General features: G+C 29.4%; 5 pseudogenes; 4 read left to right on the plus strand and 1 right to left on the minus strand.

Annotated features, from left to right (window-relative positions):
- Window positions 1-226: 226 nt before the first annotated feature.
- On the plus strand, window positions 227-1,363 carry LOC130701576 (cytochrome c oxidase subunit 1-like; annotated as a pseudogene).
- Window positions 1,364-3,183: 1,820 nt separating this feature from the next.
- LOC130701577 (cytochrome c oxidase subunit 3-like) lies at window positions 3,184-4,206 on the plus strand (annotated as a pseudogene).
- A 6,064-nt stretch (window positions 4,207-10,270) lies between these two features.
- LOC130701575 (NADH-ubiquinone oxidoreductase chain 1-like) lies at window positions 10,271-11,626 on the minus strand (annotated as a pseudogene).
- Window positions 11,627-16,890: 5,264 nt separating this feature from the next.
- Window positions 16,891-18,010, plus strand: LOC130701574 (cytochrome c oxidase subunit 1-like; annotated as a pseudogene).
- A 578-nt stretch (window positions 18,011-18,588) lies between these two features.
- Window positions 18,589-21,290, plus strand: LOC130701578 (cytochrome c oxidase subunit 3-like; annotated as a pseudogene).
- The last annotated feature ends 344 nt before the right edge of the window (window positions 21,291-21,634 follow it).

Here is a 21,634-nt window from a genome sequence, read left to right on the forward strand (position 1 = left end):
AATTAAGATTTAGTCTTAAATTCTAGAAGGTAGTAATGGCATCCATATTAATAGATTTGCAATCTAAAAGTTTTACTTAAACTATACTACCTTCCCCCCTAGTTTAGGAGAAAAATTCTCGTATTTAGATTTACAATCTAATGCCTGCACTCGACCACTAAACTAATTGCGACGTTGGTTATTTTCAACTAATCATAAGGATATTGGAACATTATATTTTATTTTTGGAGTATGATCAGGAATGGTTGGGACTGCTCTAAGTATATTAATTCGTGCTGAATTAGGACAATCAGGAAGACTTATTGGTGATGATCAAATCTATAACGTAATTGTTACAGCCCATGCTTTTGTGATAATTTTCTTCATGGTTATACCAATTATAATTGGAGGATTTGGAAATTGACTGGTTCCTTTAATATTAGGGGCACCTGATATAGCGTTCCCTCGCTTGAATAACTTAAGTTTTTGACTTTTACCCCCAGCTTTAACTCTTTTACTAGTAGGGGGGGCCGTAGAAAGAGGTGCAGGTACTGGATGAACTGTTTACCCCCCTTTATCTGCAGGTATTGCTCATGCAGGAGCTTCTGTAGATTTAAGAATTTTTTCTTTACATCTTGCAGGGATTTCTTCAATTCTAGGAGCTGTGAATTTCATTACCACTATTATTAATATACGTTCTCAAGGAATAACTCTTGACCGGATTCCCCTATTTGTTTGGGCAGTAGGAATTACTGCACTTTTACTGTTACTTAGTCTACCAGTCTTAGCAGGAGCCATTACTATACTTTTGACAGATCGAAATTTAAACACTTCTTTCTTTGATCCTGCAGGGGGAGGGGATCCTATTTTATATCAACATCTTTTTTGGTTTTTTGGGCATCCTGAAGTTTATATTTTAATTTTACCAGGATTTGGGATAATTTCTCATATTATTAGCCACGAGAGAGGTAAGAAGGAAGCGTTTGGTACTTTAGGGATAATCTATGCTATACTAGCTATTGGGGTTTTAGGATTTGTTGTATGGGCTCACCATATATTTACTGTAGGTATGGATGTTGACACTCGAGCATATTTTACTGCAGCAACTATAATTATTGCTGTACCTACAGGAATTAAAATTTTTAGTTGACTAGGTACTCTCCATGGGACTCAATTAGTATTCACTCCTTCTCTTTTATGAGCTGCAGGGTTTGTTTTTTTATTTACTGTAGGGGGCTTAACAGGAGTTGTGCTTGCTAACTCAAGAATTGATATTATTCTTCATGATACATATTATGTAGTTGCTCATTTTCATTATGTTCTTTCTATAGGAGCTGTATTTGCTATTTTTGCGGGGGTAGCTCATTGATTTCCCCTATTTACAGGATTAACTCTCCACTCTACGTGATTAAAGATTCACTTTATTGTAATATTTATTGGAGTAAACCTAACTTTTTTCCCTCAACATTTTTTAGGGTTAGCTGGAATACCTCGTCGATACTCTGACTACCCTGACGCTTACATAGCATGAAATGTTCTGTCATCAATTGGGTCAATAATTTCATTTGTAGCAACTTTAGGTTTTATTTTTATTATCTGGGAGGCTTTAGTCAGTTTTCGGCCAGTAATATTTGCTACTCACTTATCTACTTCTATTGAATGACAGCATTCTTTCCCTCCTGCAGAGCATAGTTACAATGAATTAGTCTTTATTTCCCAATTCTAATATAGCAGATAAGTGCAGTAGATTTAAGCTCTACATATAAAAGTGAAAGTCTTTTTATTAGAAAATGGCAACTTGAGCGCAAATTGGACTACAAAATAGAGCTTCACCTTTAATGGAGCAACTTATTTTCTTTCATGATCATGCATTACTAATTTTAATTTTAATTACCACTCTAGTAGGATACTTTATAATTAGTTTAGTAACTAACAAATTTGTTAATCGTTATCTTTTGGACGGGCAAATAATTGAAATTATCTGAACTGTTTTACCAGCTGTAATTCTAATTATTTTAGCTCTACCTTCATTACGTTTACTTTATTTAATTGATGAAACTACTGAGCCTAGTCTTACTTTAAAAACTGTTGGACATCAATGATATTGAAGCTACGAGTATTCAGATTTTAATGACATTGAATTTGATTCCTATATAATTCCTACAAATAGTTTAAATTCGGCTGATTTTCGTCTGTTGGAGGTAGATAACCGAGTGATTCTTCCTTATTTAACTCAAATCCGTTTATTGGTGACAGCTGCAGATGTTATTCATTCATGAACAATTCCAAGTCTAGGTATCAAGGCTGATGCAGTACCAGGCCGACTTAATCAACTAAATGTATTTTTTAATCGGCCTGGTGTATTCTACGGTCAATGCTCAGAAATTTGTGGAGCTAATCACAGTTTCATGCCAATCAGTGTAGAAGCTATTAATCCTATCGATTTTTTGAATTGAGTTAAGTCTTTTTCATCAGATAGCTTAAAGTAAGCAAAAGCCTCTTAAGCTTAGTTATGTCAATTAACGATTGGCTTTGATGAGAGAAATTAGTTAAACCATAACATTAACTTGTCATGTTAAAATTACTTTTCAAAGTATTTCTTTGTGCCACAAATTTGACCTATAAATTGAGTATTATTATTTTTAACTTTTATTATAATTTTTATGTTTTTTACTACATTAATGTATTTTTTTAAATTTGGTAGTCATCTTTCTCAAGATAGAGGGGAAGAGATTAAGACAAATGTTGTTATTTGTGATTGAAAATGATAGCAAATCTATTTTCTATTTTTGATCCCGCTGCTGCTTTTAATTTTCCTTTAAACTGATTTGCTTCAGTTTTAGGACTATTTTTGCTACCTTGAACATATTGAATTCAGTCTAATCGTTACTCTAAATTCTTTTCTTTAATTACACACCAACTTCATTTAGAATTTAAAACTTTAGTAGGTCCTGCTTCTTCTCAAGGACATACTTTGATTTTCATTTCATTATTTATATTTATTTTATTCAATAATTTTTTTAGGACTAGCTCCCTATGTATTTACAGCTTCTAGACATTTAGCAATAACATTAAGTCTTGCCTTCCCTTTATGATTAGCATTTATAATTTATGGTTGGTTTAACCACACTCGTCATATACTAGCTCATTTAGTTCCTTTAGGAACTCCGGGTGCCCTAATACCTTTTATGGTACTTATTGAGACTACAAGAAATGTTATTCGTCCAGGAACTCTTGCCGTTCGTTTAGCCGCAAATATAATTGCAGGTCATCTACTTTTAGTTCTGTTAGGCAACCAAGGACCATCTATATCTTCTTCTTTGTTGTCTATTCTTTTGATTACTCAAATTTTATTATTAACTTTGGAAAGAGCTGTTGCAATTATTCAATCATATGTTTTTGCTGTTTTAGCAACTCTTTATTCTAGAGAAGTTGTATAATGTCAAATTTTATAAATCATCCATACCATTTAGTTGATAAGAGTCCATGGCCTTTACTTAGAGCATTCAGAGTAATAAGATTAGTATCTGGGTTAGCAAAGTGATTTCATACATTTAGTATAGATTTAGCACTAATTGGCTTGTTTACTACAACTTTAATCATAATTCAATGATGACGGGATGTAATTCGGGAAGGTACTTATCAAGGCCTGCATACATCTCAAGTAGGAGTAGGGTTACGATGAGGGATAATTTTATTTATCGCTTCTGAAGTATTATTTTTTTTATCTTTTTTTTGGGCTTTTTTCCATAGAAGTTTAGCTCCTGCTGTAGAATTAGGAAGTTCTTGACCCCCAGCAGGAATTAAACCTTTCAATCCTTTTCAGATTCCTTTACTAAATACTGCCATTCTTTTAGCGTCAGGTGTAACTGTAACTTGAGCTCACCACGCTCTTATGGAGAATAATTATACCCAAGGCGTGCAAGGTTTATTTTTAACTGTATTTTTAGGATTATATTTTACTTCTTTACAAGCATTAGAATATTATGAAGCTCCTTTTTCTATTGCGGATGCAGTATACGGTTCAACATTTTTTGTTGCTACAGGGTTTCATGGTCTTCATGTTATTATTGGAACAACCTTTCTTCTTGTTTGTTTACTTCGTCACAGTCTAAGTCATTTTTCTAGAACTCACCATTTCGGATTTGAAGCTGCTGCTTGATACTGACATTTTGTTGATGTAGTTTGATTATTTTTGTTTATTTCAATTTATTGATGAGGTAACTAGTATCTTTTTAATATAATAAGTATATTTGACTTCCAATCAAAATGTCCATTTTATGGAAAAGATAATCATTCTTCTAATCATTTTTACCCCTCTAGTTATAACAATCATAATTGTAGTTTTATTATTATCTCTTATTTTAGGGAAAAAAGTAAAATTAAATCGAGAAAAAACATCCCCTTTTGAGTGTGGTTTTGATAGAAATTGTGATCATCGCCTACCTTTTTCTTTACGATTTTTTTTAATTACAATTATTTTTTTGATTTTTGATGTAGAGATTGTTATACTTTTACCTTCAATTGTCAGACTGATGAATTCAATCTTATTTTACTGGTCAATAGTATTTATATTATTTATTTTAATTTTATTATTAGGAGTTTTTCATGAATGAAATCAAGGAGCTTTAAATTGATCTCTCTAATTAGGGTTGTAGTTAATTATAATATTTGATTTGCATTCAAAAGGTGTCTTTTAGACCTTCCTTAGAGTCTGAAGTAAAATTTACATTTAGTTTCGGCCTAAAAATTGACTTTATTAAGTCCAGACTTTTTGGTTGAAGCTAAAGTTAGCAGCACTTCACTGTTAATGGAGTTTAGAAAATTTATTTTCCAACTAAGGAGGCAAAAGTCAGAGAAGAGCTGCTAACTCTAACTCTAAGCGGTTCAACTCCGTTTGTGCTTCTGCAGTTATAGTATAAAGATTACTTTACATTTTCATTGTAAAAATGAGAAAACTTTCTCTAACAGCTGTCCTTAAAACAAAAGTTTATACTAGCATCTTCAGTGCTATGCTTTAATTTTAAGCTATAAGGACACTTAATAAATATTAATATTAAAATGATTCATACTAAAAATACTAAAAAATGAATTTTTAATCTGTTATGTTGTATATCATTTAAGGTGGAAGTTATACGCATAGGGGTATAAAAAGAAACAAAACTTGAATAGTATTCTAGTCATCCCTGGTCTAAGATTTTCAATACATAATTTCTTTTAGAAATTCCAGCTCGGGTGACACTTTGACCTCTAATTCAGGGTAGGAATCACATTGATCCAATAAAAAATATTATTAGATTAGTCTCGTTTAACCGAGTTAAGCTAATTTGACATACCCCAATTATGATAAGAATAGACGATAAAATAGTTACAATTGCCCCTAATTTTAGGAAAGTAGGTAAAAGAATAAGAGATGGGTAAGGAAACATCAACCATATTAAAGATGGGCCTGATAAAAGTGAGATAAAAGTTAAAATTATGATAGGCCCTATTAAAGTATTATCTTTTTCACATAAAGATTGTGAGGGGATTCCATTTTTTAAATTAATGAAACCAAAAAAAACCAACCGAATTGAATATAAAACTGTTAAACCCAAACAAATAAATATTATAATAACAATAAATATTCCTCAAGAATTTTGGCATGCTAATTCTACAATTATGTCCTTTGAGTAAAATCCTGCTAAAAATGGAATCCCACACAATGAAAAATTTGCTAAATTTAAACATACTGCAATTATAGGGTAGGATTTAGACAAACCTCCAAAATGTCGCATATCTTGTGAACCTCCAATTCCATGAATCAACACTCCTGCACATAAAAACAATAACGCCTTAAAAAGAGCATGGGAAAGTAAGTGAAAAAAAGCAACCTTATAAAGAGTTAGAGAAATAGCAAACATTATTATTCCTAATTGACTTAGAGTAGAAAGCGCAATTACTTTTTTTAAATCATATTCAAAAATTGCTACAACCCCTGATATAAATATTGTCATCATAGAAATAAATATTAAACTTGAAGATCATGTTAATTCTAGTAAAAATGAAAATCGAATTAGTAAATAAACTCCGGCTGTAACTAGGGTAGAAGAATGGACCAAGGCTGACACTGGAGTAGGGGCTGCCATGGCAGCCGGAAGTCAAGCAGAAAAAGGGATTTGAGCTCTTTTAGTTATTGCTGCAGTTATTACTAATAAAGGTATCCAAATATTATTTATAAGTGTTCTATCTAAATTTCATATTATAATATTGAAATCTCCTATAATAGTAAATCAGGCGATTGATAATAAAATACACACATCTCCTACACGATTTGATAAAACTGTAAGCATTCCAGCACTTCTAGATTTTTTAGATGGGTAATAAATGACTAAACAATATGAAATTAGTCCTAAGCCATCTCACCCTAATAAAATTCTTAGAATATTCGGACTAATAATTAAAAATATTATAGAGATGACAAACCCTAAAACTAACATAATAAATCGATTTGCATCAGAATCTGAATGTATATAACTCTTTCTGTATCAAATTACATTAGAAGAAATACACAAAACTACTCTTAAAAAGAAACATCTTATGTAATCTAATAAAATAGTTACTCTAAAATTTAATGCTCTTCCTCCCAATATTCATTCAATAAAAATAGAAGTGTCATTTAAATTTAAATAAAGACCTGAAAATCAAGTAATAATTATTAAGTTAGTTAAAAAAAAAGAAATCTTTTGATAAAGAAATTTGTCCACGGGTCGTTAGTAAACTTTACATTTCAGGTACCACAAACCTGTATTTTTCTTTCTTAAATTATAACAACATCTATAGATATTTATCAGTATAATAAAAAGTAATATAAAAGGTAGAAGATGGGCAATTAAAACCACATGTTCTCGGAATGTTGTTTCAGAAAAAGATTTTACTCCTCTTAACTCGCCTCCATGCTGAGTTGAAACAAATAAATATAAATTATAAGCTCCAGCAAAAAAAGATAGTAAACCCACAAAAATAGCTCTACTTCCAATTCAGTTTAATGAAGAAATAAAAATAAAAATTTCTCCTGCTAAATTAGGTGTGGGAGGAGCTGCTATATTTCTGATTCCGAACAGGAATCACCATAAAGTTATTAAGGGAGCTACTCTAATAATTCCTCGGATTAAAATAATTCTTCGAGTAGAAATTCGTTCATAAATTATTCCTACTAGACTAAATAATCCTGAAGAACAAAGACCATGAGCAATTATAATAATAATAGCTCCTGATACCCCTAATAATGAATTAAACGAAATACCCGCTAAAACTAAAGCCATATGGGCTACTGAAGAGTATGCTACTAGAGACTTACAGTCAGTTTGCCGCAAACAAATAATAGAAGCTAAAATTCCCCCCACTAAAGCAACAGAGATAAGTAAAGAAGAAAATTCCTGTAGTCTGTACTCAATAAAAGGTAAAACACGAATAAATCCATACCCCCCTAATTTTAACAAAACTCCCGCCAAAATCATTGAACCTGCGACAGGAGCTTCAACATGAGCCTTAGGAAGCCAAAGATGACCAATATAAACAGGTAATTTAACTAAAAAAGCTACGATTAATATTCAAAATAATAAAAAGTTATTAGAATTATTTAATTGTAATGAAATATAATCCACGGAAAATTGTTGAGAATTGACTCATAAAATAGCAAGTAAAAGAGGTAAAGAAGCAGTTAATGTGTAAAATAATAGATAAAAAGAAGCACTAATACGTTCTGGTTGGTAACCTCATCCTATAACTAATAAAAAAATTGGAATAAGTGTTCTCTCAAATGCAATATAAAATATCAAAAGATTAGAAGTACTAAATCTAATAATTAAAAAAAATAATATGATTACTCCTAACCCTCTAAATACTTTGAAAAAATTATTTGAGTGTTTAATATAAAATCTCATTATTAATATTAACGCTGTAATCCATAAGGATAGACCTCCCAAAAAAAAGGCAGTAAAGTCTAATTGAATCATATTTACAACACCAAAATTAAAATTTATTAGGAAGACTATTCATAAAAAACTTATGACTAGTATAGACGTAATTAATAAAAATCAGTGTTCTAATAAAAACAATATACTTAAACAACACAATCCAAATTTTAACATTTTTAGCATTGAAGAGAGTTCATAGAATTAAATTGGTCTCTTCCATGAGTGCGAACAATAGAAACTAATAAACTTAAGCCTAAAGCACCCTCACAAGCAGTCAGGGTTAAAAATACTAAAACGAAATTTTTAAACCCAAGATAAAAAACAGCTAAAAAATAAATTAAGCCAAACAATATTAACATTAATCCTTCTAATCTTAATAAGGTTGCTAAAAGATGCTTTCGCTTAGAAATAAATCTTAATAAAAAAACAGAAAGTCCTACAATTAAAAAAATAATGGTTGGGCTAAACACTAAATGACTCATTGTCTTAATAGTTTAAATTAAAACTCTGGTCTTGTAAGCCAGAAATAACATTAGTTTTAAGGCATCAAAAAGATAGAATTCTATATCATAAACTCCCAAAGTTTATATTTTCTTTAAACTACTTTTTGATATTTTTATTCAATTTATTATCTCAACCGCTATAATTATTTTAACAAGAATTTTTCCTACATTAGCTCATCCTTTAAGAATAGGTTTGGTAATTTTGCTGTTAACAATTCTTCTAGCAGTAAGATTAGGCTTATTTTCAACAAATTTTTGGTTGTCATATGTATTAATTTTAGTACTTTTAGGAGGTCTTTTAGTAATTTTTATTTATATTTCCTTATTAGCTTCTAATGAATTATTTTCGACAAAAAATAATTTTAAAATTATTATCTTAAGTATTTTAATAAGAAGAACATTAGTTCTATCTAACTTATTTTTTTGATCAACAAAAGAAAGATCATATAGACCTTTAAACTATGACAATGAAGGACTTTTGTGATTAAATGCGCTTTATTCTCAAGATTTAATAGGAGCTACATTATTTCTTGTGTTTTATCTTTTTTTAACTTTAATTGTTGTAGTGAATATCACAAAAAATGATTATTCTTCTTTACGTGCACGTTAATAAATGGCAACTATCCGTTCAACCCATCCTCTTATTAAAATTATAAATAATGCATTAGTAGATCTACCTGCTCCCGCAAATATTTCTGCCTGATGAAATTTTGGTTCACTACTGGGCCTATGTTTGGCAACTCAAATCTTAACAGGGCTATTTTTAGCTATGCATTATACTCCTCATGTTGATTTAGCATTTTCGAGAGTAATTCATATTATACGTGATGTAAACTATGGGTGACTTCTACGAACTATTCATGCTAATGGTGCTTCTTTTTTCTTTATTTGTTTATACTTACACGTAGGGCGTGGTATATATTATGGATCATATCTATATGTTTTAACTTGATTTTCAGGAATTGCCCTTCTTCTACTTACTATAGGCGCAGCATTTATAGGATATGTTTTGCCTTGGGGTCAGATATCATTTTGAGGAGCAACTGTAATTACTAACCTATTATCAGCAGTCCCATATGTAGGAGATATAGTAGTTCAATGAGTTTGAGGGGGGTTTGCTGTTGATAATGCTACTCTTAATCGATTTTTCACATTTCATTTTCTTATTCCTTTTATTATTGCAGCTGTAGTTATGATTCATTTACTTTTTTTACATCAAACAGGATCTAACAACCCATTGGGGTTAAAAAGAGAAAGTGATAAAATTCCTTTTCACCCCTATTTTACAATTAAAGATCTTGTAGGATTTTTAGTAATATTAATATGTTTAATTCTCTTAACCCTTTTATCTTAATCCCAATCTCTTAGGAGACCCTGAAAACTTTAATCCAGCTAATCCTCTAGTAACTCCTGTTCATATTCAGCCAGAATGATACTTCTTATTTGCTTACGCTATTTTACGTTCTATCCCAAATAAGCTAGGAGGGGTAATTGCTTTACTTTTATCTATCCTTATCTTAGCTATTTTACCTTTCTGACACAAGAGAAATTTTCGGGGGTTAAGATTTTATCCTTTAAATAAATTTCTTTTTTGATTTATGGTAGGAACTGTATTTATTCTAACATGAATTGGAGCCAAGCCGGTTGAAGATCCTTATGTATTTATTGGTCAACTATTTACTGTAATTTATTTTAGTTATTTTCTACTTTCCCCATTTGTTTTAAAGTTTTGGGATACTCTTTTAAAATAGATTGTTTAACCTAAAGTAAGGTTCTTGTTTTGAAAACAAGATATAAAAGTTTAAATCTTTTAACATTCTTTATACCTCAAACTAAAATCTATTAATAAGAATTCTTCCAATTAAAATTAAATAAACAAGGGAAAATGGTAAAAAAGATTTCCAAGCTAAATATATTAATTTATCATATCGAAATCGAGGTAAGGTCCCCCGCACCCACACAAAAATAAATGCTAAAACCATTAACTTAGTTACAAACAAGTAACCACCATTACCTCCTAAAAAAATTAATACAAAAAGAAAAGATATAAATAAAATTCTAGTGTATTCTCCTAGCATAATTAAAGCAAACCCCCCTCTTCTGTATTCTGTATTATAACCTGATACAAGCTCAGATTCCCCCTCTGTAAAATCAAAAGGAGTTCGGTTGGTTTCAGCCAAACATGAAATAAGTCATATAATTGAATTTAAAGGAAATAATAAAATAAATCACATATTAGATTGAAAATTTCTAAATAAATTTAACTCGTAACCTAAAATAACTAATAAAGGGACTATTAAAATAAGCACTAATCTTACTTCATAGGAAATAGTTTGAGCAACTCCACGTAATGCTCCGAACATCGAATACTTAGAGTTAGAACTCCACCCAGCAGCTAAAAGACTATATACCCCCATACCCATACAACAAAGAAAAAATAACACACTTATATTAAATGATAATATATTAAACTCAGACGGCGTTCTTCTTCATACTAACAAGGCTAGCCCCAAGCTAAAACATGGGGCTGCCAAAAAAGGAATATAATTTGAATAAGCGGGTGGAAGATGTTCTTTAGAGAACAACTTAATAGCATCTGCAAAGGGTTGCAAAATTCCTGTAAAACCTACTTTATTAGGACCTTTTCGGAGTTGAATATAACCGAGAAGCTTTCGCTCAAATAAAGTAAAAAAAGCTACACCAACCAAGACACAGATAGATAAAATCAATAGTATAATAAATTGTATCATAATCAGCCATGGGACTATCACCCACATAAGTAGATCCTAAATCTAAAACATTGTCTGTCAGACTGACACTTTTCTTGAAAAATTTTAATTTTTTTCTAAAAACATAAGAATAATCTCAACCTCTTGATCCTTTCGTACTAAAAAAGCTATTTTAAGTCTGGGGATAGAAACCAACCTGGCTTACGCCGGTTTGAACTCAGATCATGTAAGAGTTTAAAAGTCGAACAGACTCTCCAGCAAAACTTCTGCACCTTGCTAACTTCTTAATCCAACATCGAGGTCGCAAACCTTTTTATCGATATGAACTCTCTAAAAAGATTACGCTGTTATCCCTAGGGTAACTTAGTCTTTTAATCTCACTTTGAGGATCAATACTTCAGATATATTAGTTTCTTAAAAAGAGTGATATTTTTTACTCCCTGTCGCCCCAACAAAATCTAACAAATAGGTTAGTTATCTCAAATAAACTCAATAAATAAGTTAGATAAAGCTCCAAAGGGTCTGATCGTCCTCCAAAATAATCTAAGCTTTTTCACTTAGAAATGAAATTCAATAATTTCATTAGAGACAGCTATTTTCTCGTCTCGCCATTCATACCAGCCTTCAATTAAAAGACTAATGATTATGCTACCTTAGCACAGTCAAAATACTGCGGCTATTTACTAGAAGCATTGAGCAGGCGGTACTTTTTATTTTACAGAAAGAGATGTTTTTGATAAACATGCGGAAAATTTGTTTGCCGAGTTCCTTTAATAAATCTGACCAACTAAAAATTATTTTATATTGATTAAATAAATCCATTTAAACAAAACATTCTACTAATTTTAGCATTATTGCTTAAGATTATTAATTAATCCTACTATCATGATATAGAGGTAAGGATAAAAAAATATTATTAATTCCAATGTAAATTATAACAAACTTTATATTTTAAGACCATTATTAAACCTTAATTCATCAAAATATAATAATGCAATTATACCTTTAACTATAGAAGCTCATCCCTCTAAAGTTTTATTAATTTTAATCAAAAATTAATTATTAAACCCTAAACTTAAATTAACTGAATTAAATTCATTTCTCATGAAACCAGATAAAAAAGCTCGAATGGCCTTTAACCCCACGTATATGTTTAAAAAAATTATGCTACATTTAGTATTCCAAATACGTTACTCGCTTAATTTCGGGAATTATTTATTTTAATAATATTTTACTAAACCCTGATACACAAGGTACGACTAATTATATCTTCTTTTTTTTAATTTTTTAATCTTTCAATGTTCCTTTACAGTACTATAATTTATCAGCTTCATATAATTTCAGTAACATATACTAATACATTAAAAATTAAAGATGTTTCTCCTAATTAGTCCAGCTAAACAATAATTTTAGTAGAATTTGAGTTGCACAGATATCTATTCAATGTAAATGAATTGCTTAACTATTCAAGCTCCACATCATTTCTAGATACACTTTCCAGTACATCTACTTTGTTACGACTTATCTCCTCTTAAGAGGAGAGTGACGGGCGATATGTACACATTTTATTACCTAATTCAATTTACTTTTCTTTAGTAAAGCTTACTAACAAATCCACCTTCAATCAGATTTTAAATTGAAATCCGTTTTTTTAAAAAATTGTAACTCATCACTACCTCCCCATAAACTGCACCTTGACCTGAAGTCAAAAAATTATTTTTATTGAAAACATCCTTTTGGAGTAATCTGACAACGGAGGTATACAAGCTAAACAAAAAGAGGAAAGATTAAACGAGGATTATCGATTATAGGACAAGTTCCTCTATTTGGATAAAATGCCGCCAAAATCTTTGGGTTTGAAGAACAACTTTTACTACCCTTGTTTTTAGTATGAAGAATAACAGGGTATCTAATCCTGGTTTTTAACCTAAATTTCTTAGCTCCTATAAATTTTATAAGATTATTTGTTCTTTTATATAAATTTCACCCAAAAAAAAGAATAAATTTACTTAAAATTATTTACTGTTAATTAAAATAATAAATTACTTTACTTAAATTCTTCGTCTAACCGCGACGGCTGGCACGATTTTGGTCAATTTTTAAGATTTAACTAGGTCCAACTTTAAATGTTTCCTAATATTATCTACTACAAAAATCTTCTTAAAATTTCTTAATCATATATAGATTTAATTTAAAACAGAATCAAAGCCAGATTCAAACTTTAAACATAAAGATTCCATTTATTTTATATTTAAATTAAATTATATTTAAAAATAACATAGAAGAAGTAGTTTGAGCAAATATTTGTTGCATGATTTACCGTATCGAGGTAATCCTTTTTGTCAGGCATCAAACTTTTTATTTAATATTAGTAAAATTTATTTTGTATTTAAAAATTTAAATTAAACCACACTATTTCTGAGTACAACCCAGTATTTATACTTTCCACATGTTACCCCTTTTCATTATTGGTTTTTTATTTTTTGTTAATAAAATTACTTTTGTTTAAAAAAAAATGAGTTTTTAAACAAATTTTTTTTGTACGGTTATAAAAAATACAAACATTAAAAGTATTTTTGATCAAAAAAAAGATCTTTTTTTTACCATAATTTTTGAGTACTTTTAATGTTTGTATTTTTTATAACCGTACAAAAAAAATTTGTTTAAAAACTCATTTTTTTTTAAACAAAAGTAATTTTATTAACAAAAAATAAAAAACCATAAAAAAAGTATTTTAGAGTGAAATTCCTACTTTTTTGAGATGTTGACACTTTTTTATGAGAGCCTTACGGGCCATTTGTTAAAATTTAAGTGGCGTTTAAACTTTTTATGTAAAGTTTGAGATTAAAGAGTTTATATTAAAGACCTAAAGTCTAGAACTAATGTATAATTTATAAAGACTTCAAATTAATCTTACTAAATAATAAGAACTCTTCTCCCCTGTAGATGAGGCACTATATGTGCCTTGGGGAGAAGAGAACTATTTGAGTGTTATTTATAATAATTTAATCTAAGAGAAGAATATTAAAATATGAGGGGAACAGTAAATTTAAAAATAAAAAAAGAATTAATTTTGATCATATGTATGATAAATGATTTATAATATATGATAAATGATTTATAATAATTTAATAATTTAATCTAAGAGAAGAATATTAAAATATGAGGGGAACAGTAAATTTAAAAATAAAAAAAGAATTAATTTTGATCATATGTATGATAAATGATTTATAATATATGATAAATGATTTATAATAATTTAATCTAAGAGAAGAATATTAAAATATGAGGGGAACAGTAAATTTAAAAATAAAAAAAGAATTAATTTTGATCATATGTCATATGTCATATATTATAAATCATTTATCATACATATGATCAAAATTAATTCTTTTTTTATTTTTAAATTTACTGTTCCCCTCATATTTTAATATTCTTCTCTTAGATTAAATTATTATAAATCATTTATCATATATTATAAATCATTTATCATACATATGATCAAAATTAATTCTTTTTTTATTTTTAAATTTACTGTTCCCCTCATATTTTAATATTCTTCTCTTAGATTAAATTATTATAAATAACACTCAAATAGTTCTCTTCTCCCCAAGGCACATATAGTGCCTCATCTACAGGGGAGAAGAGTTCTTATTATTTAGTAAGATTAATTTGAAGTCTTTATAAATTATACATTAGTTCTAGACTTTAGGTCTTTAATATAAACTCTTTAATCTCAAACTTTACATAAAAAGTTTAAACGCCACTTAAATTTTAACAAATGGCCCGTAAGGCTCTCATAAAAAAGTGTCAACATCTCAAAAAAGTAGGAATTTCACTCTAAAATACTTTTTTTATGGTTTTTTATTTTTTGTTAATAAAATTACTTTTGTTTAAAAAAAAATGAGTTTTTAAACAAATTTTTTTTGTACGGTTATAAAAAATACAAACATTAAAAGTACTCAAAAATTATGGTAAAAAAAAGATCTTTTTTTTGATCAAAAATACTTTTAATGTTTGTATTTTTTATAACCGTACAAAAAAAATTTGTTTAAAAACTCATTTTTTTTTAAACAAAAGTAATTTTATTAACAAAAAATAAAAAACCAATAATGAAAAGGGGTAACATGTGGAAAGTATAAATACTGGGTTGTACTCAGAAATAGTGTGGTTTAATTTAAATTTTTAAATACAAAATAAATTTTACTAATATTAAATAAAAAGTTTGGTGCCTGACGAAAAGGATTACCTCGATACGGTAAATCATGCAGCTTATAACTGCTCAAACTACTACTTCTATGTTATTTTTAAATATAATTTAATTTAAATATAAAATAAAGGTGTGTTACATGTAATGGAATTACACCAAAACTTAAAGGATCAAAACCTTTTATGCTTTTACATCAACATGTAGGACAAGTAAGCTAAATTAAGCTAGTGGGCTCATGCCCCATTGATAGGTTTGACCTCTTTTCCAGTGTGACTTTCTCCCCATCTTTAGTTTTAATATTTTTAAGTATTTTTACTAGAATTTTTTTAGTTTTATCATCACCTTCTCTTTTTATTTCTTGAGTAGGATTAGAATTAAACATTTTGGTTTTTTTACCTATCATATTAAGAAAAAAATCTAGATTAACTAGAGAAGCTTCTATTAAATACTTTTTAACTCAAACTTTAGCATCTATTTTGATTATTATCAGATCTCTTGTCTTTTTTTTGGAGTTAACAATTTTAGCTAATTTAATTTTATTGGTAGGTTTAGCTATTAAATTAGGGGCTGCCCCCTTTCATAGTTGGGTCTTAAGAGTAGCTGAAACTTTAGGGTGAAGAAGTTTATTTATTTTATTAACAATCCAAAAGATTAATCCTTTATTTATTTTATGAAGTTTAGTAGAATGTGGTTGTGGTTTATTTAATTTATTAATTATTTCCTCTCTTATTGTTGGAGGTGTAATAGGACTTGTTCAAACAAGAACTCGTTTGTTAATAACTTTTTCTTCAATTAATCATATTGGATGACTTTTGGTGAGTTTATCTTTTGATTTATGATTAGGGTCTCTTTATTTTTTTATTTATTCAATTGTCTTATTAGCTGTAGTTCTGTTATTTGATATATTTAATATTTCTCATATTAATGAATTGTTTTTAATTAATTTTGGCTTATCTAAGCAAGTTTTAGTATTTTTATCCATATTATCATTGGGGGGTTTACCTCCTTTTTTAGGATTTTTGCCTAAATGATTGGTTTTACAAGCTTCAATAGAGATAGGGTATTACTTACTTAGTTTAATTATAATTTTGGGTAGATTATTTACTTTATTTTTTTATTTACGTAATTACTTTTTCGGCATTTATTTTAAGAGGGTCAAATATCATAAATTTATATATTTTAAATAAGTTAAGACACTTAAATTTAATTTTTTTATCTTTTTCCATTTTAGGATTACCCCTATTTTTATTATATAGAATTTTAAGTTAACAAAACTAAAAGCCTTCAAAGCTTTAATTAAGATTTAGTCTTAAATTCTAGGTATAAGAAGAGCAACTTCATTTTTAAATTTGCAATTTAAAAGTTTTTTTTAAACTATTTTACCTAGTTTAGGAGAAAAATTCTCGTATTTAGATTTACAATCTAATGCCTGCACTCGACCACTAAACTAATTGCGACGTTGGTTATTTTCAACTAATCATAAGGATATTGGAACATTATATTTTATTTTTGGAGTATGATCAGGAATGGTTGGGACTGCTCTAAGTATATTAATTCGTGCTGAATTAGGACAATCAGGAAGACTTATTGGTGATGATCAAATCTATAACGTAATTGTTACAGCCCATGCTTTTGTGATAATTTTCTTCATGGTTATACCAATTATAATTGGAGGATTTGGAAATTGACTGGTTCCTTTAATATTAGGGGCACCTGATATAGCGTTCCCTCGCTTGAATAACTTAAGTTTTTGACTTTTACCCCCAGCTTTAACTCTTTTACTAGTAGGGGGGGCCGTTGAGAGTGGGGCTGGTACAGGATGGACCGTTTATCCACCTCTTTCTGCTGGAATTGCTCATGCCGGAGCATCAGTTGATCTTAGAATTTTTTCTTTACACTTAGCAGGTATTTCTTCTATTTTAGGAGCAGTAAATTTTATTACTACTATTATTAACATACGGTCTACTGGTATAACTTTAGATCGGATTCCCCTATTTGTTTGGGCAGTAGGAATTACTGCACTTTTACTGTTACTTAGTCTACCAGTCTTAGCAGGAGCCATTACTATACTTTTGACAGATCGAAATTTAAACACTTCTTTCTTTGATCCTGCAGGGGGAGGGGATCCTATTTTATATCAACATCTTTTTTGGTTTTTTGGGCATCCTGAAGTTTATATTTTAATTTTACCAGGATTTGGGATAATTTCTCATATTATTAGCCACGAGAGAGGTAAGAAGGAAGCGTTTGGTACTTTAGGGATAATCTATGCTATACTAGCTATTGGGGTTTTAGGATTTGTTGTATGGGCTCACCATATATTTACTGTAGGTATGGATGTTGACACTCGAGCATATTTTACTGCAGCAACTATAATTATTGCTGTACCTACAGGAATTAAAATTTTTAGTTGACTAGGTACTCTCCATGGGACTCAATTAGTATTCACCCCCTCTTTACTTTGAGCTGCAGGGTTTGTTTTTTTATTTACTGTAGGGGGCTTAACAGGAGTTGTGCTTGCTAACTCAAGAATTGATATTATTCTTCATGATACATATTATGTAGTTGCTCATTTTCATTATGTTCTTTCTATAGGAGCTGTATTTGCTATTTTTGCGGGGGTAGCTCATTGATTCCCTTTATTCACGGGCTTAACTTTACATATAACTTGATTAAAGATCCATTTTTTGATAATATTTATTGGAGTAAACCTAACTTTTTTCCCTCAACATTTTTTAGGGTTAGCTGGAATACCTCGTCGATACTCTGACTACCCTGACGCTTACATAGCATGAAATGTTCTGTCATCAATTGGGTCAATAATTTCATTTGTAGCAACTTTAGGTTTTATTTTTATTATCTGGGAGGCTTTAGTCAGTTTTCGGCCAGTAATATTTGCTACTCACTTATCTACTTCTATTGAATGACAGCATTCTTTCCCTCCTGCAGAGCATAGTTACAATGAATTAGTCTTTATTTCCCAATTCTAATATAGCAGATAAGTGCAGTAGATTTAAGCTCTACATATAAAAGTGAAAGTCTTTTTATTAGAAAATGGCAACTTGAGCGCAAATTGGACTACAAAATAGAGCTTCACCTTTAATGGAGCAACTTATTTTCTTTCATGATCATGCATTACTAATTTTAATTTTAATTACCACTCTAGTAGGATACTTTATAATTAGTCTTGTAGCTAATAAATTTGTAAATCGCTACTTGTTAGATGGTCAAATAATTGAAATCATTTGAACTGTTTTACCAGCTGTAATTCTAATTATTTTAGCTCTACCTTCATTACGTTTACTTTATTTAATTGATGAAACTACTGAGCCTAGTCTTACTTTAAAAACTGTTGGACATCAATGATATTGAAGCTACGAGTATTCAGATTTTAATGACATTGAATTTGATTCCTATATAATTCCTACAAATAGTTTAAATTCGGCTGATTTTCGTCTGTTGGAGGTAGATAACCGAGTGATTCTTCCTTATTTAACTCAAATCCGTTTATTGGTGACAGCTGCAGATGTTATTCATTCATGAACAATTCCAAGTCTAGGTATCAAGGCTGATGCAGTACCAGGCCGCCGACTTAATCAACTAAATGTATTTTTTAATCGGCCTGGTGTATTCTACGGTCAATGCTCAGAAATTTGTGGAGCTAATCACAGTTTCATGCCAATCAGTGTAGAAGCTATTAATCCTATCGATTTTTTGAATTGAGTTAAGTCTTTTTCATCAGATAGCTTAAAGTAAGCAAAAGCCTCTTAAGCTTAGTTATGTCAATTAACGATTGGCTTTGATGAGAGAAATTAGTTAAACCATAACATTAACTTGTCATGTTAAAATTACTTTTCAAAGTATTTCTTTGTGCCACAAATTTGACCTATAAATTGAGTATTATTATTTTTAACTTTTATTATAATTTTTATGTTTTTTACTACATTAATGTATTTTTTTAAATTTGGTAGTCATCTTTCTCAAGATAGAGGGGAAGAGATTAAGACAAATGTTGTTATTTGTGATTGAAAATGATAGCAAATCTATTTTCTATTTTTGATCCCGCTGCTGCTTTTAATTTTCCTTTAAACTGATTTGCTTCAGTTTTAGGACTATTTTTGCTACCTTGAACATATTGAATTCAGTCTAATCGTTACTCTAAATTCTTTTCTTTAATTACACACCAACTTCATTTAGAATTTAAAACTTTAGTAGGTCCTGCTTCTTCTCAAGGACATACTTTGATTTTCATTTCATTATTTATATTTATTTTATTCAATAATTTTTTAGGACTAGCACCTTATGTGTTTACAGCTTCTAGTCATCTTGCGATGACTTTGAGTTTAGCTATACCTTTATGGTTATCATTTATAATTTATGGTTGATTTAATCATACACGACATATATTAGCTCACCTTGTTCCTTTAGGAACTCCCGGGGTTTTAATACCTTTTATAGTTTTAATTGAAACTATTAGTAATGTAATTCGGCCTGGTACTCTTGCTGTACGTTTAGCAGCAAATATAATTGCAGGACATTTACTTTTAGTTTTATTAGGTAACCAAGGACCTTCCTTATCTTCTTCTTTGTTGTCTATTCTTTTGATTACTCAAATTTTATTATTAACTTTGGAAAGAGCTGTTGCAATTATTCAATCATATGTTTTTGCTGTTTTAGCAACTCTTTATTCTAGAGAAGTTGTATAATGTCAAATTTTATAAATCATCCATACCATTTAGTTGATAAGAGTCCATGGCCTTTACTTAGAGCATTCAGAGTAATAAGATTAGTATCTGGGTTAGCAAAGTGATTTCATACATTTAGTATAGATTTAGCACTAATTGGCTTGTTTACTACAACTTTAATCATAATTCAATGATGACGGGATGTAATTCGGGAAGGTACTTATCAAGGCCTGCATACATCTCAAGTAGGAGTAGGGTTACGATGAGGGATAATTTTATTTATCGCTTCTGAAGTATTATTTTTTTTATCTTTTTTTTGGGCTTTTTTCCATAGAAGTTTAGCTCCTGCTGTAGAATTAGGAAGTTCTTGACCCCCAGCAGGAATTAAACCTTTCAATCCTTTTCAGATTCCTTTACTAAATACTGCCATTCTTTTAGCGTCAGGTGTAACTGTAACTTGAGCTCACCACGCTCTTATGGAGAATAATTATACCCAAGGCGTGCAAGGTTTATTTTTAACTGTATTTTTAGGATTATATTTTACTTCTTTACAAGCATTAGAATATTATGAAGCTCCTTTTTCTATTGCGGATGCAGTATACGGTTCAACATTTTTTGTTGCTACAGGGTTTCATGGTCTTCATGTTATTATTGGAACAACCTTTCTTCTTGATGTCTTATTCGTCACAGTCTAAGTCATTTTTCTAGAACTCACCATTTCGGATTTGAAGCTGCTGCTTGATACTGACATTTTGTTGATGTAGTTTGATTATTTTTGTTTATTTCAATTTATTGATGAGGTAACTAGTATCTTTTTAATATAATAAGTATATTTGACTTCCAATCAAAATGTCCATTTTATGGAAAAGATAATCATTCTTCTAATCATTTTTACCCCTCTAGTTATAACAATCATAATTGTAGTTTTATTATTATCTCTTATTTTAGGGAAAAAAGTAAAATTAAATCGAGAAAAAACATCCCCTTTTGAGTGTGGTTTTGATAGAAATTGTGATCATCGCCTACCTTTTTCTTTACGATTTTTTTTAATTACAATTATTTTTTTGATTTTTGATGTAGAGATTGTTATACTTTTACCTTCAATTGTCAGACTGATGAATTCAATCTTATTTTACTGGTCAATAGTATTTATATTATTTATTTTAATTTTATTATTAGGAGTTTTTCATGAATGAAATCAAGGAGCTTTAAATTGATCTCTCTAATTAGGGTTGTAGTTAATTATAATATTTGATTTGCATTCAAAAGGTGTCTTTTAGACCTTCCTTAGAGTCTGAAGTAAAATTTACATTTAGTTTCGGCCTAAAAATTGACTTTATTAAGTCCAGACTTTTTGGTTGAAGCTAAAGTTAGCAGCACTTCACTGTTAATGGAGTTTAGAAAATTTATTTTCCAACTAAGGAGGCAAAAGTCAGAGAAGAGCTGCTAACTCTAACTCTAAGCGGTTCAACTCCGTTTGTGCTTCTGCAGTTATAGTATAAAGATTACTTTACATTTTCATTGTAAAAATGAGATTAATTCTAATAGCTTGTCTTTAAATTTAACAATT

The sequence above is a fragment of the Daphnia carinata genome, unplaced genomic scaffold (genome assembly GCF_022539665.2).
Source record: "Daphnia carinata strain CSIRO-1 unplaced genomic scaffold, CSIRO_AGI_Dcar_HiC_V3 NW_026453125.1, whole genome shotgun sequence".
Taxonomy (NCBI): Eukaryota; Metazoa; Arthropoda; class Branchiopoda; order Diplostraca; family Daphniidae; genus Daphnia; species Daphnia carinata.